Raw genomic sequence first — 16,168 nt, 5'->3', positions numbered from 1 at the left:
GAAATCCCAAACCTTCCCTGAGAGCCGCCAAGAATACCCTACCCACGTCCGTGCCGGGAGCATTCAGCACGCCAGGAGCGTTTATGCAGCACCGACTGAATCCCGGAGTCTTCGCAGGCTGCAGGCCCAGCCCTTCCTGCACTGCGGCTCAGGAATTTGCAGAGTGTCAGGCAAGACGCCCCCGTTCCCAATCACTTCTCTTATTGTGGGGCTTCGTTTCTGTTCCCTTTGGTTGGGGCTGCCTGCTCAGCTCTGAGCGTTCTATTTCGGCTCACAACATTTATAAAAATGCATCCGAAAACCCTGGCGCTGCAATCTGGAACTAACCTGCTTCAAGTCCTCAGACAAAAGCTCCTGAATACTAATTGAAAAGTGATTAATTACATTCACGGAGCCCCATCTCCTCGCTGGCGGACCCCTGCTCTCTCACTCTCCCTAACGGGGCTGGAGACCGCTCAGGGGCAGGGTGGGGGTGGGGTGTTGTTTTTGCTTTTTTAAGGCTGAGTTGGTTTAAATCTCATTTAATTTTCACAAGGGAGAGCCTTGAGCCTCAACTCAGATCGTAACTCAGGTCAGATCTGTCCCTAATTGGACAAATCCCCGCCCTTCTCGAACTCTGCGTTTCCTCTTTTGGAAGGTGGGGCTGCTGCACCTGGGGGATTTTGGAATGCGACCATCCAGAATTCCAATCCCGGCTGCTCATAATTGCTGCGGTGGAGCCCCGGTCAGGTCCCAACATGGGCTCTCTGCCGCCTTCCTTTTCCCCACTCCCTGCGACACCCATAAACATTCCACCCACAGTCCCCGTGGCCTTCCAGGACTGCTCAGAGCTCACCTCCTCCAGGCAGCCTGCCGGGCCCTCTTTTTCACTCCACGAACACCCTAGAACCCTGGGCTCCTCCCTGACAGCGAGACCCACAGGGTGTTGTGGCAACCAGTCATCCACTCTAGACCATGAGCCCCTCGAGACTGAGGCTAGCATCCAGCCCCCCAAAACCACAAAACTCACCACAGCCCCTGCGAGCACTGGAGGAAGACAGCAAGCTCCATGCCCGAGCTCCGGGACAGAGCCAGACTCCAACGAGGAACCAGGGCAGAAGAACCTCGCACACAGAGGCACTCAATCAGTGACCTTCCACCCTGCCCAGCCTCCCGAGTGTCCTTGGACCAGTACCGGAAGCCTCTCCGGGTCTCTGTTTTCTCCTCTGTAAGATGGGTGACTGGGACCAGTACCGGAAGCCTCTCTGGGCCCCCGTTGTCTCCCCTGTAAGATGGGTGACTGGGACCAGTACCGGAAGCCTCTCTGGGCCCCCGTTGTCTCCCCTGTAAGATGGGTGACTGGGACCAGTACCGGAAGCCTCTCCGGGTCTCCGTTTTCTCCTCTGTAAGATGGGTGACTGGGACCAGTACCGGAAGCCCCTCTGGGTCTCCGTTTTCTCCTCTGTAAGATGGGTGACTGGGACCAGTACCGGAAGCCTCTCCGGGCCCCCGTTGTCTCCCCTGTAAGATGGGTGACTGGGACCAGTACTGGAAGCCTCTCTGGGTCTCCGTTTTCTCCCTTGTAAGATGGGTGACTGGGACCAGTACCGGAAGCCTCTCCGGGTCTCCGTTTTCTCCTCTGTAAGATGGGTGACTGGGACCAGTACCGGAAGCCCCTCTGGGTCTCCGTTTTCTCCTCTGTAAGATGGGTGACTGGGACCAGTACCGGAAGCCTCTCTGGGCCCCCGTTGTCTCCCCTGTAAGATGGGTGACTGGGACCAGTACCGGAAGCCTCTCCGGGCCCCCGTTGTCTCCCCTGTAAGATGGGTGACTGGGACCAGTACCGGAAGCCTCTCCGGGCCCCCGTTGTCTCCCCTGTAAGATGGGTGACTGGGACCAGTACCGGAAGCCTCTCCGGGTCTCCGTTTTCTCCCCTGTAAGGGGTGACTGGGACCAGTACCGGAAGCCTCTCTGGGTCTCCGTTTTCTCCCCTGTAAGATGGGTGACTAGGAGCCATGCCCAGGACTGGAGGTTAATGAAACCATGCACACCAAGCACAGGGCAGCATGCAGTAAGCGCCAAACAGATGTCCACATCCCTTTCCCGGCCTGCCCCTTCCCATTCCTGGCCCCCGGGGTTTCCGAAGCTGGGTCTCCATGCCCCTCTGAGGCAGCCCCTGGGCCTGGGGGGAACAGGCCGCTGCAGGTAAGGGGCCTGACCCTCCGACCCCGAAGAGACAGCCACTGTCACTGGAGGGCCAGGGGCCTGGGCGCGGATGATGGCTCCAGAGCAGGTGGGAGGGGCTCCAGAGTTCAGGTCGGCCGAGCAAAGGCCATGGCCAATGCTGCGCACAGGCGGCCCCCACTAGCAGGGCTGCCTAAAGAGAACTCGACGGGGGTCTGGAGGGGTCAGGGAGGGGCGAGCGATGGGCAGGGTCTGAGTGGACTGCGTGTCCAGCCCCCTCCATCAGACCCCCACTTCCGCTCCAGAGCTCAGAGGGGCAGCTTGGCCACAGACCGGAGGCTGGGGTCACGGTGGCACTGGGAGGAAGCAGAGGCAGCGGAGGGCAGCCCGGGCCCGCACCCCAGCACCGCCCTGCCCGCCGGCGCCAGCCCTGCCTTCGCTGTGAGGATGGTCCTTGCTCGCTGCACCCCTAATTACAAGTGTCCTGAAATCCTGCCAGAACACGCTGTCTGAGGCAGTTTCCCTCATTTAAATTCTTCCCTGACGTTTGTACGACAGTGAACAAGAAAGAAACTCCTGGGAGGAGGCACAGCCTGGCACTGCAGAGTCTCCCTGTTGGAGGAGGGAGGAGGAGGAGGAAGGCAGGACCCAGGGCCCGGCCTCCAGAGAGGAGGTGCACGCAGAGAAGGCAGTACAGGCAGCCACCACTGCTCCGGGTCCAGGTCTCCCTCGTCCTTCCAACAGCCCCGTTTTACGGGGAGGGAAACTGAGGCTGAAAGGGGGGAAGTGAACGTGGTGGGGAGCCTCTCGATTTGTTCCGGATGAAAACGTTCCCTCGCAGGGTCCAAGATGCTACAGGAGCACTTACGGCTGATTCCACACAAGAATTCCACGCGGTCAAGGAACAGCCACTCCCCAAGTGTGAAGGCCTGGGCAGCCGCTCGCCTCAGAGCCCTGAGCTGGTTGGGCCAGTGCATCCCCTCACCTGAGTCCCCCCATCAGTGCATCCCCTCATCTGAGTACCCCCCAGCGCCGGCCAGTGCACCCGCTCACCTGCGCACCCCCACCAGCCAGTGCATCCCCTCACCTGAGTCCCCCCATCTAGTGCATCCCCTCATCTGAGTAACCCCCCAGTGCCAGCCAGTGCACCCCCTTACCTGGGCACCTCCACAAGCCAGTGCATCCGCTCACCTGAGTCCCCCCACCAGTGCATCCCCTCATCTGAATACCCCCCAGCCCAAACCAGTGCCTCCCCTCACCTGGGCCCCACCCTAGGCCAGTGTATCTCCTCATCTGGGTCCCTACCCCCCAGGTCAAGGCATCCCCTCACCTGAGTCCTTAATCCCCTGGTCAGTGCCTCCCCTCACCTGAGTGCTCCCCCACCAGCCAGTGCATCCCCTCACCTGGGCCCTCCCACCTGCCAGTGCAGCCCCTTATCTGTGTCCCCGCCGGCCCCGTGGCCAGTGCATCCAGCCTCCACTTCTGTGCAGACAGCAGTTGACACCATGCCCCTTTGCAGAGGAAGGAACCAGACTTCATGTCTGAGGGTGGGGTCCCACCCCAGCTCTGTCACCTTCCAGCCATGAGGCCTTAGGGCAATTCTCACTCCCAAGCCTCAGTTTCCCCACTTGTTAAAGGAGGATGAGCAGCTCTGAGGTGCTGAGTTGCTATGGAAGCAACTCCACTGGGCCTGCACAGGCCTCCTGCAGGAAGGAGGCTGCCCTGGTCTATTTGGGACCCACATCCCATGGGGCCTTCAGGAGCTGTCTTCTCACCAAGAGGTGTGTCTGAGGGTGAAGCTTCGGGCGCTAAAGCAGACCCCGGTGAGGCCTTGGCCAGCAGCACACAGCTGGTGCCAGCCATGCCTCCTGCCTCAACCCACCACAACCCACCGTGGCAATGAGCTTGTGTCTCTCATGAGATCTTTGGATTTGGGGTTCTGTGTAAGACAAGGCAACAAGTGTCCCCAGAAGCAGGAACATTCCCCGGGATCAGCAACCCAGGGAAGGAACGAGACCTGGCCAGACACCAGGGGAGGGGAGGGAGGGGTCTCTGCCTTTGCGTCCTGCTAGGGGCCAGGCCTGGGTCTTGAGGAGGAGACAGAAGCCTGGGGAGGCTCCTCTGTGGGTCCACACTCCACTTGGGGCAGGCCTGAGGGTTGGCCACATCTCACCAGCCAGGACACAGTCCCACGGCCCCCAGCCCGAGCTGCACTGGAAAAACACGAGGTGACCCCTGAGCCTCTGGCATCCGACTCACTCCCAGAGGGGCTGCCTCTGTGGCTCAGGGGTGACGCTGGGCCCTGGGTCTCATCAAAGCTGCGGGAACCAGAACCCCCCGCCGGAATCAGGAGCACTCACCTCAGCTCCCAAGAATCCCAGGGTCCCGCATTGTGAGCCGGGTCCCCGCGCTTTGTCCTGGGCACGGAAGTTTTGGAGTGGGCCCGGAGGATGGGCATTCAACACATGCCCCTAGGTCCCTGGGAACGCTGGCACTGGCAACCCGAGGGCCTCGCTGGGAGACACAGACCCAGCCCTGGTCCTTGTTCAGTGTGGACATTTCCCTGCTGTTGCCCCTGAGACCCCCACACTCAGCCTGGATTGACTGGTGCTTTGAGTCGTAACAGAAGGTTCCAGACCCTCTCTGAAGCCAGCAGGCACCTGGTGACACATCCTCAGAGCCCAGTCAGGGACTGCTGAATGACTGAGTGCCAGGGCCATGGCGCTCAGGTGAGAGGCTGGGAAAGGGGCACCTCAGTGCCAAATGTGGGCAGTCTTTCACCAAGAAAGGAGGCAGTGCCTCCGCCCCAGCGCGCCCTCGGCCCTGCTCCTGTGAAAAGGTGTGGGCCTCCCCAGAGCAGGCCCCCCACTCAGAGGCCAGGACTTCCTGGATCTCAGCCTCCCAGAGTGCACCTGACTCCAAGAGCAAATCTCTCCCAGCCTGGGCCAGGTGGCCCCAGGCGCAGCTTGTAGGACTTCAGTGGGAAGGCGGACGGAAGGTCTGAGATGTGCACATGGCAGACCTGGGGCTGCTCTGGGCCACAAGGAGCTGGGGAGCTGGGGGAGATGAGAGCCTGGAACGGGCCTGGGGCTCGCGCAGCAGGAGGTCAGCAGTGGTCTTAGGACATCCCCATGGATGAAACACCTGGCCAGGTGGGTTCAGGGGTGAGAGGGAGGAGGGGTAGGGCAGACGGGAGGGGACAGCTTGGTGGGGAACAGGACCCGGGCAGTGACAGAGGAGCCCAGACCTCCTGTCACGGGTGGTCCACAGCAGGCCAAGTGGTAACCACCCTGCTGGGGCTGGGGACTGCAGAGCCTCCGGAGCTCAGAGCTGACTCCAAGCCTCGTGCTCCCTGGGGCCCTGGGCAGGCGGTGGGCAGGGCGAGGGCCAGCAAGTCCGAGGGACCAGTGGTTGCGGCTCTCCCTAAAACTTCCTCTGCAAAGCTTATTCCTGGACCCGTATAGCGCCCTGAGCGTCTACTTGTTTTTCTCCCCTTCCTTCAATACAATTATAGATTAATTAATTCTCACCAAGCAATATCTGACCTACATCAGCGCCTCTGTAAGACGGCAGAGCCAGAAGAAAGACTCATTGGGCTATATAAAGACAAGCAATCTATTTTAAAAGAAGGGCTGTGTGCGGGCGCCAGCTGCTCCAGCATCCCTGTTACATAAGGCTCATTTAGAGGCAGCACACACCCGCTCACTGAGATTCACGGCTCGGTAGCGCTGAACACGGGTTAATCGTCCCATTGCAGCTGGGCTCACTGGAGGGGTCTGATGGGAGGATGCCCACCCGGGGGCCCCCAGGCACATGCGATGCTGCTCACAGCTGCGGGACACCTCCCCTTTGCCTCCCCCACATCAAAGCACCTGCCACACCCCATTTTAAATGCGGGATTCTCCAGGTCAGGGGCCACATCTCATTCATCTGGGTGTCCCTCGACACCAGAGAGAGCCTGGGATACGGGAGGCACCGACATTGAGGAATTAAGCCGTGATGTAGCAGGAGGAGGAGCACGCTTCCTCGGAGATGGCTCTCACACTCACTGAGCCGCGAGCGCTGGGAGGCTGGGTACCGAGCTGCAGATTCTCAGTTCTCAAGGCCGCTCTGCCCAGTAGGTGCTGCTGCCACCACAGTGGGTACCTCAGGGGTGGCCCCCCGTGCTCATACCCAGCACAGTCCCCTGTCCCTGATGTGGACTGGACTGCGTGACTCAGGACTGGATTCTAGGGATGGAGGGAGCAGAGAAGATGTGATGTGGCTCCTGAGATCCAGTTGCAAATCCTGTGGTTCTGTCGTGGCCATGATTTCTGGCTGTCTCTTGAATCCTGGGTGGTGCCAGCTGCTGCACTGGGGGGTAGCCCCGTGGACAAGCCCAGGTGGCGAGGGGCTAAGTCGACAGCCATGCGAGTGAGTTTGGGAGCAAATCCCCTGAGCTGAGTCTTCAGATAAGCCCGAGGTCCCAGTCCCACGGCTCTGCACAGCCCACGAGAGACAGTGATCCAGAGCCGCCTCAGAGCTGGACTCCCGGCCCACGCTTGCTGGCTGTTTCAAACCATGAGCTTTGGGATAACCTGCAACACAGTGATAGAGAACGGATGTTCTGCCTCATTTTAGAGTTGGGAAAACTGAGGCTCTGAGGAGCTGAGTGACTCGGCTCCGGTCACCCAGCACCGATGGAAGCCCAGGCCCACCTGACTGCACACAGCACACAGATCTAGAGGGGGCAGGCCAAGCCCTGGCCGAACTGGCTGCAGCCTCCACAGACCATAGCAGATGAGAGGCCCATCCCTCCCATCCCAGCGCTCTCAGAGGGTCCATGGCTGCCCCTCCACCGTGGTCCCCACGCTCCTCTCCCTGGCTGTGCCATCCTGCCTCTATCTAGGACCGCCCAGCTCTCAGGGGCAGCATCTGCCACCGGGAGCCCTCACACACTTCGTCGAGGAGGCGGGCCCGGAATACAGGGCACCCAGGGTGAGGGGCCTGCCACAACCCCAGAGACCTGGAATCCTCCTGCGGAAAGCCATGTCTGACCTTGACATTGAGAGCTGTGGCCAGGCGGTTGGGTGCCACCATCAGCCCTCATCTCTGCTTCCCATCTTCTATGGACCCCTGCTCTCAGGACCCCGGCCTTGCCCTCAGCCCACCCTGCTCCAGTGTGGAACATGAGATGAGCCATTTCTTTGCCTCCCCGGCCTCAGTCTCCACATCTGGAAAGTGGGAAGACAGTGCAGCTGGGCCTGGCGTTTGCTTCAGCAGACTCATGAGGCCCCAAACCACAGCCTGAAAGGGCAGGGCCTGGGCCTGGGGGTGGCAAGGGTGTGGATGCCCTGCAGGGAGAAAGCAGGGGAATGCACACCAGCTGGGCGCAGCAGCTGCCACCTGGAGCCCGGTGGCCACGCTGTGGCTGTGGACGGTGAGAGGGAGGAACCCGAGAGCAACATGCCTCCCCCTCTCCACCGCTGGCCACGGCTAGGGGGCTGGCCCTGGGTCCCCTGCAGGGCAGGCAGGGGCAGGTGCCTTCCTGTTTCTCCCCCACCTGCCCTGCAGTCTGGGCCTGAACTCACCTCTGCGACCCCAGAGTTCACCACGGGCCCCGTCTTCTGCTTCAGAGGCCGCCGTGGGGAGGGCACCAGGAAAGGCCTGGTGGGAGTCACAGCAGGGGAGTGTGGGGCAGGGGCGGGGGGCACCGAGGCACCCTCAGCTGGCAGGGCCAGGCCTTCCTTTTCTGAACCTGGCAAGAGTGGACGAAGGCTTTCCACCAGGTGGGTGGGACCCCGCCGGGTCCTGGAGTAACCTTAATGACAGCTCAGCCTCATCCAAGAGGAGGCTCCCTTTCTGGGCTTCTCCCCTCCAGCTGGGAGGCTTCAGAGGCCGAAGTCCCAGGCCAGAATGAAATCAGCTGGTTTGTTTTCACAGGGTTTAGTTTTACTGTTTCCTCGTATTTTTGGAAAAAGTAAATAAGACATAGGAGCCTTTTCATTTGCAGTCAGGATGCAGGCACTCAAAGGGGAATCAGACCCTGTTAGGGACAATGTGACATTGTCATGTCTGCAATGACAGTGGGGCACTGGCGAAGGCAAAGGGCCTGGGGGAGGGCAGAGGGGGTTTTCCTTCGAGCTGCTGGAACCCTAGAGTGAACTTGCAGATGGGCCCCTTCTCCAGGCTCCCTCCTGAGCCCACCTCAGGCAGCTCCTGGCTGGAAGCTCCCCAGGGACCCCTGATTGCCATGCCACGGGGGGGCCAGTGACTGAGGGGGGTGGCCTGCCACCCTCCCAGACCTGTCCAGGCACCGAGGCAGACCCTGCCAGACCCTTAGGACAGAGGCCCACTCCCCTGGGAGCCCTCCTAAGGCAGCCCTTAAGAACCAGCTCTCATCTCCCTGCCTCGAGGTTACATCCCCAAGGACTTTCCGTCGTGCATTTCGTTATTCTCCTCCCACCCCCTGTGGCTTAGGCATCACTGGGACTCTGCTTAGGTATTACTATACTATAGAATTAGGTAATATTATACGTCAGTATTACATATGCCATGCAGATGAGAAAAAGATGGTTCAGGCAGGTTCATTAACTTGCCCTGGGACACACAGCAAGAAAAAGATAGCCAAGCCTGGGTGCGGTGGCTCAAGCCCATAATCCCAGCACTTTAGGAAGCCGAGATGGGCGGATCACGAGGTCAGGAGATTGAGACCATCCTGGCTGACATGGTGAAACCCCATCTCTACTAAAAAAAAAAAAAAAATACAAAAAAACTACCCGGGCGAGGTGGCGGGCGCCTGTAGTCCCAACTACTCGGGAGGCTGAGGCAGGAGAATGGCATAAACCCGGGAGGCGGAGCTTGCAGTGAGCCGAGATCCGGCCACTGCACTCCAGCCTGGGCAACAAAGCGAGACTCCATCTCAAAAAAAAAAAAAAAAAGAAAAGAAAAAGATAGCCAAATTCTGAACCCAGAGCTCTACTGCCCCAGACCCCACTCTCCTTTCATGCCACCTCCAAGACAAATCCAGCCTCAGGTTCCCAGAACCTCCAGATTGCACATCTTAGCAGCTTGACACCAATGGCTTTAGAAACGACAAGCTCTCCTGTATAAAGTGGCAAGAATCCAGAAAAAATGTGTTAGTCGGTGGGTCCCTCATCTGACTCCACTCAGAGTGTAGGCTGAGGACCAGCAGAGCCAGCATCACCTGGGCGGGCATTAGATTGCAGCGTCCTAGGCCTGCCTGCACTGCTGAGTGAGAAGCTGCCCATTTACAAGACCCTCAGATGCTTCTGAACGCTGAGGTTAGGAGGCAGCTGTGCAGGGCCATGCTGAATACCCTGCCGTCCACAGCCCTGCCCCCAAATCCAGGAATGGTGAAGTGTCGGGCCCTGGCAAGAAAGAGGTTTGAGCATTCAGTGGGGGCTGCCAGTGTCAGCTGGTGTCACTCCCCACCGCTGGCTGCCTGCCTCTACTCACCTGTAATGCTGGCCTCTGGGAGGCCAGAGCCTCAGGCCAGATGTGCTCTGCCCAGACCTGGATTCTCTGGAAACCTGGCCCCAAGACCAAGCCAAGCTGTTTATAGATTCTGGGCTTCTGGCCAGATATCATTTCTGGCTTTGATGCCATTTAATGTTCCTTCAATGTATTATTCATTCCCGTGAATTGCAGCGCTAACTCCTCAAAGCTCCTGAGCACACGTGCCCTCCTCTTCATCCTGCACTCAGCCCAGGCTGCTCTCCAGCCTCTCCCACTCCCCACCACGCCTGACCCCCGCCCACCTGCCACACTTCTCCCCAGCTCCTCTTCCCTGTACTCAGCCAGAATGAGCCAGGACCGGACTTGCCAAGGCCTGGACCCCATGCTGACGTTGCTGTGGGGCCACGGAGAAGCCACTTTATTTCTTTGGACCAGACCCTAAAACTCCAAAACCCTAAAAGCTCAAAGCTAGATAGCACCTTGGGCATCTCTCAGGTCACCAACCATAGCACCTCGTCCAGGAGACCACCCGTGGGATGCCGGAATACCTCCAGGGATAAGGGGCCTACTCCCTGCACAAAACCAGAGCCCAGGCTCCAGTAACCAGGCTCCAGTAACCAGGCTCCAATAACCAAGCACCAATAACCAGGCTCCAGTAACCAGGCTCCCAGCTACGGCACTTGTGCTTCTGTGGTTCTCTCCCTCCTCCCTTCGTCCTCTGCCCACAGCAATATTCCAGCATTGGTGCAGTGCCAAAATACCAAATAAAATCAGTATGATAGGTAAGGGATAAGAGAATTGTTGATTGGATTTCTTATCCTTTTTTTTCTGACACTTCAATTATTTCAGTTATGACTTTTTCATATAACAGTTCATAGATTGCAGGGGAACAAGTAACCTTTAAATCTCCCATTTAGCACATTACAATAATTTCCTTGGAAATCACAGGTGCTCATGCTATATGACCTACTGCGGGTGCTTCATCAGCAAATTAATGTCTAGGTTAATTCAAACTTTGGGGAAAGTGCAAACTTGACAAAGATGAATCCAGCCATTTGCAGTAATGATCAGGGCAGCACAGGCAGGATAGCAGAAGGGGCGTCTCCGGGAGAACACCTCAGAAGGCACAACGTGATCAGCCTCCCTGGCTTCAAATTCTGACTCCAACATTAATAGCCACATGGACTTGGGCAAGTGACTGCCCCCCTTTGGGTCTCAGTCTCCTAATCTGTAAAATGAGTAGATATTAGCATCTATCTCATTGTGGGGATTAAGTGAGTTGATACAGAACAAAGCATTTGGCACAGAGCTGCCATTTATTTAAGGTCAATAAATAGCTTCTACCATTGCCATCATTACCACTGCATTTGCCATTATCCCCACTATCACCACGACCATTATCATCATCATCACCCGCATAATCTTTACCATCATCACCATCACCATCATCACCACCATCACCATCAACATCAACATCATGCCTATCATTACCATCATCACCATCAACATCACTACCATTGGCATCATCACCGCCATCACCAACACCATCAACACCATCATCACCTTCACTACCATCACCATCATCATCTTTCACCATCACCACTATTATCAACACCACCATCACCACCATCAACATCACCATCACTATCACCATCATCACCATCGCTACCACCATATCACCATCATCACCACCATCATATCACCATCATCACCACCACTATCACCATCATATCACCATCATCACCACCATCATATCACCATCATTACCATCACTATCACCATCACCACCATTGCTATCACCATCATATCACCATCACTATCACCATCACATCATCATCATCACCATCACTATCACCATCATCACTATCACTATCACCATATCACCATCATCACCACCACTCTCACCATCATCACCATCACTATCACCATCACATCATCATCATCACGTCACCATCATCACCATCACCATCATATCACCATCACTATCACATCACCATCACTATCACCATCATCACCATCACTATCACCATCATATCACCATCATACCACCATCATCACCACCACTATCATTATTCACCATCATCACCATCACTATCACCATCACTATCACCATCATCACCACCACTATCACCATCACATCACCATCATCACCATCATATCACCATCACTATCACATCAGCATCACTATCACCATTATCACCATCATATCACCATCATCACCATCACTATCACCATCACTATCCCCATCATCACTATCACCATCATCATCACATCACCATCACATCACCATCACTATCACCATCATCATCATTACTCTCACCATCACTATCACAACACCATCACATCACCATCACTGTCACATCACATCACCATCATCACCATCACATCACCATCATCACCATCACATCACCATCACTATCACCATCATCACTATAACTATCACCATCATCACCACCCTCACCACCCTCACCACCATCATCACCATCAACACCACCATTCCCACCAGCACTATCATCACTATTATCATCACCATTAACGTCATCACCACCACCATAATATCACCACCATCAATACCACCTCATCACCATCATTACCATGACCATCACACTATCATCATCTTCGCCATTATTACCACCACTATCATTGCCATCAACACCTCCACTATCACCAGCACCATCATCATGACCCCCACAGTGTTCCCAGAGCCCCCACCTCATTGCAGCTTTCTGGCCCACCAGATCCTCATGTGCCTGGACTCAGGACTCAACCTAAATGTCTCCTCCTCCGAGAGGCTTCCCCTGACCTCCAATGACACCAGCCAACCTCTAACCCTTCCAGCATATTCAGAGGACTCTGATGGCCTATGTGTTGCCCATCTTCTTTCTTTTCTCTCCCAGTTGAGGGAGAATTCTCAAGATCTAGAACACTGTGCCACATATAGAAAATTCTCAATAAACCTTAATGAATGATTGAAAGATCAAATGAGGATACAAACAAGAAATCCCATTGCCACTACCAGGCTGAAGTTCTGTTCTTTCCTACCCGAATGGGGGACTAACCATGCCCCTAGCAGGAGCATGGGGGCCCCAGACACAGGCACCTTCTGCTGCCCATGCAGGCCCTCCCTGCTTTGCTCTGGCTGCACAGCAGTCCGGGGAGCTGTTGTCAACATTAGCCCACGTTAGAGATGAGGAGAGTGGGGCTTCTGAGGGTGCCAGGGCTTAGGTTCCGTCAGGGCCAGGCCCCTGCTCCTGTCCGCCCATCCCAGACCTTGCCTGGCCTCTCTGAATGTTCCCCTGGGCTTTCACGAGCCCACCCCCTCCTCCACGACCTCTGCCAAAAGGAAGGGCTCCTCTGTGACTCCACTCCTCCCTGGGCCTGCCCCACTTCGGCTGTTCCCAGGAGGGAGTGGGAAGGGGTAAGAGTGTGATTCGGCCCACCTGGGGTTAGGCATTGGTCCACCTCCTGCCATCTGGCTCCCTACCCACCTCCTGCGCCTCCAGCCCTGCGACCTTCCACCTGTGTAGGCTCTGGGAGGAAGAGCTGCACTGTGGGTTGTCACCCAGCATAGGGTTTGCACCCAGTAGGTACACACAACTGAAGCTCGGAGGGGCTCTCTGAATTCCCCTCAGGGCAGGCGAGGTGGAGGATGGACATCAGGGGGAATCCCAGGGCAAGGGCTGCACGGAGGCACAGCCAGGGCGAGGGCCGCGTGGAGGCACAGCCAGGGCGAGGGCCGCGAGGAGGCACAGGTGGAGGCACAGGTCGTGGTCTGTTTCTGTTCTTGTACTTGCCCTGGGCCAGGGTGTGGCCGGGCTGTCAGGGAGTGGGCCAGGGTGCTGACACCCAAGATCCTGGCAGTGGGAGGGAACCTGATCCAGGAGAAGTATCAGGAAGACCTGGGAGAGACCCGCAGGAGGGGAGCCCACTCCAGCCAGGCCTACAGAGTTCAAGAGCCCACCTGGGCTCCCCACTGACAAGGGACTCAGCCCAAGCAGCGTTTGCCTCCCATCAGGCCATGCGGAGTCCATTGCCACGACATTCCCCAGAGGCAAGAGTGGGAAGTCTCCACTGGGGACACAGGGCAAGGGGCTTCTGGGGCTCCCTGCACCCTGAGATTATGACCATCTGTTTCCCTGACAGTTGCCAACCAGGCTGTAAGGGGCAAGGGCCCCCCCAGACATTAAGGTGCCCTTGGGTCCTGGATACCCCGTCGCAGACAGTGCGGGCTGGGATGCAGTGGGTCTGGGCAGGCCCAGGTTCCCAAGGGTGCTACTGCTGCTGGGCCCTGGACTGCACAGGGTGGCACAGCCTGCTTCTCTGGGGGCCGGGGCACCTGGGCTGTAGCACACTGCGGCACTCGGCAGAGCAAACTGCGTAGGATTGGGATTCAGCTTAGGGGCCACCTGGAGAACAGAGCTGGGCTCCCCTTAGGGACTGCTTGTCTGGAGGGGCTCCTGGGACTCTGCAGTCCCCGCGAGGGCATCATCCTTATGGGCCAGGATTAGCAGCACAGGCTGCCTGCCTGGGTGGTTCTGAGAGTTAGTCCCCATCATGAGGAGGTTTCAACAACATCCTGCTGTGATTTGGGGGGATTGGAACGTGGATAGGAGGTTGGGCTGGCACACGTGCACCGCTGGCGCTCTGACCACAACTGGCTGTGGAGGCCAGGTGAGCCTGCCTAAGTCCCAGAGTGTTGGGGCCTCCTCACAGCCCTGACTGCCTGACCTCCCAGCTGTGCTTTCCACCAAGGCCACAGCATCTCCCCAGGGTGGCTGTGGGTTTGAGCTCTGCTGGGAGGTGGGGGCAGCTTGTTCACCAGAGCCTCCTCAGGGGCCTGCAGGAGGAAGAGCTCTTAGCAGGCAAACCATATAATTTATGGGAAACAATACGAAGCTTGTGATGGAGATCCAGGAACCAGAAGTATCCAGACTTAGTGCCCAGAAAGGCAGCCAGACCCCCAGAGCAGCTGCGTCCAGCTTCTCCAAGGAAGCATCTTCAGACAGGTGGTGAGGCCTGGAGCTCAGCTACAGGCCCAGGATAGGGCCTGGCTGGGTGGGAACAAGGCAGGCAGGAGCATCCTGTAGCACACACCTGCACAACACACACCTGCACATGGCACACACCTGCACAACACACACCTGCACATGGCACACACCTGCACATGGCACACACCTGTACATGGCACACAGCTGCACATGGCACACACCTGCACAACACACACCTGCACAGCACACACCTGCACATGGCACACACCTGTACATGGCACACACCTGCACATGGCACACACCTGCACACACACCTGTACATGGCACATACCTGCACACACACACCTGTACATGGCACACACCTGTACATGCACACACCTGCACACACCCTGTACATGGCACACACCTGCACAATACACACCTGTACATGGCACACACCTGTACATGGCACACACCTGCACAACACACACCTGTACATGGCACACACCTGCACATGGCACACACCTGTACATGTACATGGCACACACCTGCACAATGGCACACACCTGCACATGGCACACACCTGTACATGGCACACACCTGTACATGGCACACACCTGCACAATACACACCTGTACATGGCACACACCTGTGCAATACACACCTGTACACGGCACACACCTGCACATGGCACACACCTGCACAATACACACCTGTACATGGCACACACCTGCACATGGCACACACCTGCACAACACACACCGGCACATGGCACACACCTGCACACACACCTGCATGGCACAATGTACACACCTGCACATGGCACACACCTGCACATGGCACACACCTGCACATGGCACACACCTGTACATGGCACACACCTGCACATGGCACACACCTGCACAGCACACACCTGCACATGGCACACACCTGCACAACACACACCTGTACATGGCACACACCTGCACATGGCACACACCTGTACATGGCACACACACTGCACATGCACATGGCACACACACCTGCACAGCACACACCTGCACATGGCACACACCTGCACATCACACACCTGTACATGGCACACACTTGTACATGGCACACACCTGCACAGCACACACCTACACAACACAAACCTGCACATGGCACACACTTGTACATGGCACACACCACACACCTGCACATGGCACACACACTGCACAACACAAACTGCACATGGCACACACACACACACACACCTGCACATGGCACACACCTGCACATGGCACACACCTGTACATGGCACACACCTGCACATGGCACACACCTGTACATGGCACACACCTGCACACACACTGTACATGGCACACACCTGCACAATACACACCTGTACATGGCACACACCTGCACAATACACACACACCTGCACAGTACATGGGCACACACCTGCACATGGCACACACCTGCACAGCACACACCTACACACACACACCTGCACATGGCACACACTTGTACATGGCACACACCTGCACATGGCACACACCTGCACATGGCACACACCTGCACATGGCACACACCTGTACATGGCACACACCTGCACATGG

This window comes from Macaca thibetana, chromosome 8 (genome assembly GCF_024542745.1).
Source record: "Macaca thibetana thibetana isolate TM-01 chromosome 8, ASM2454274v1, whole genome shotgun sequence".
In the NCBI taxonomy this organism is placed as follows: domain Eukaryota; kingdom Metazoa; phylum Chordata; class Mammalia; order Primates; family Cercopithecidae; genus Macaca; species Macaca thibetana.
Note: the sequence above shows the minus strand (reverse complement) of the source record.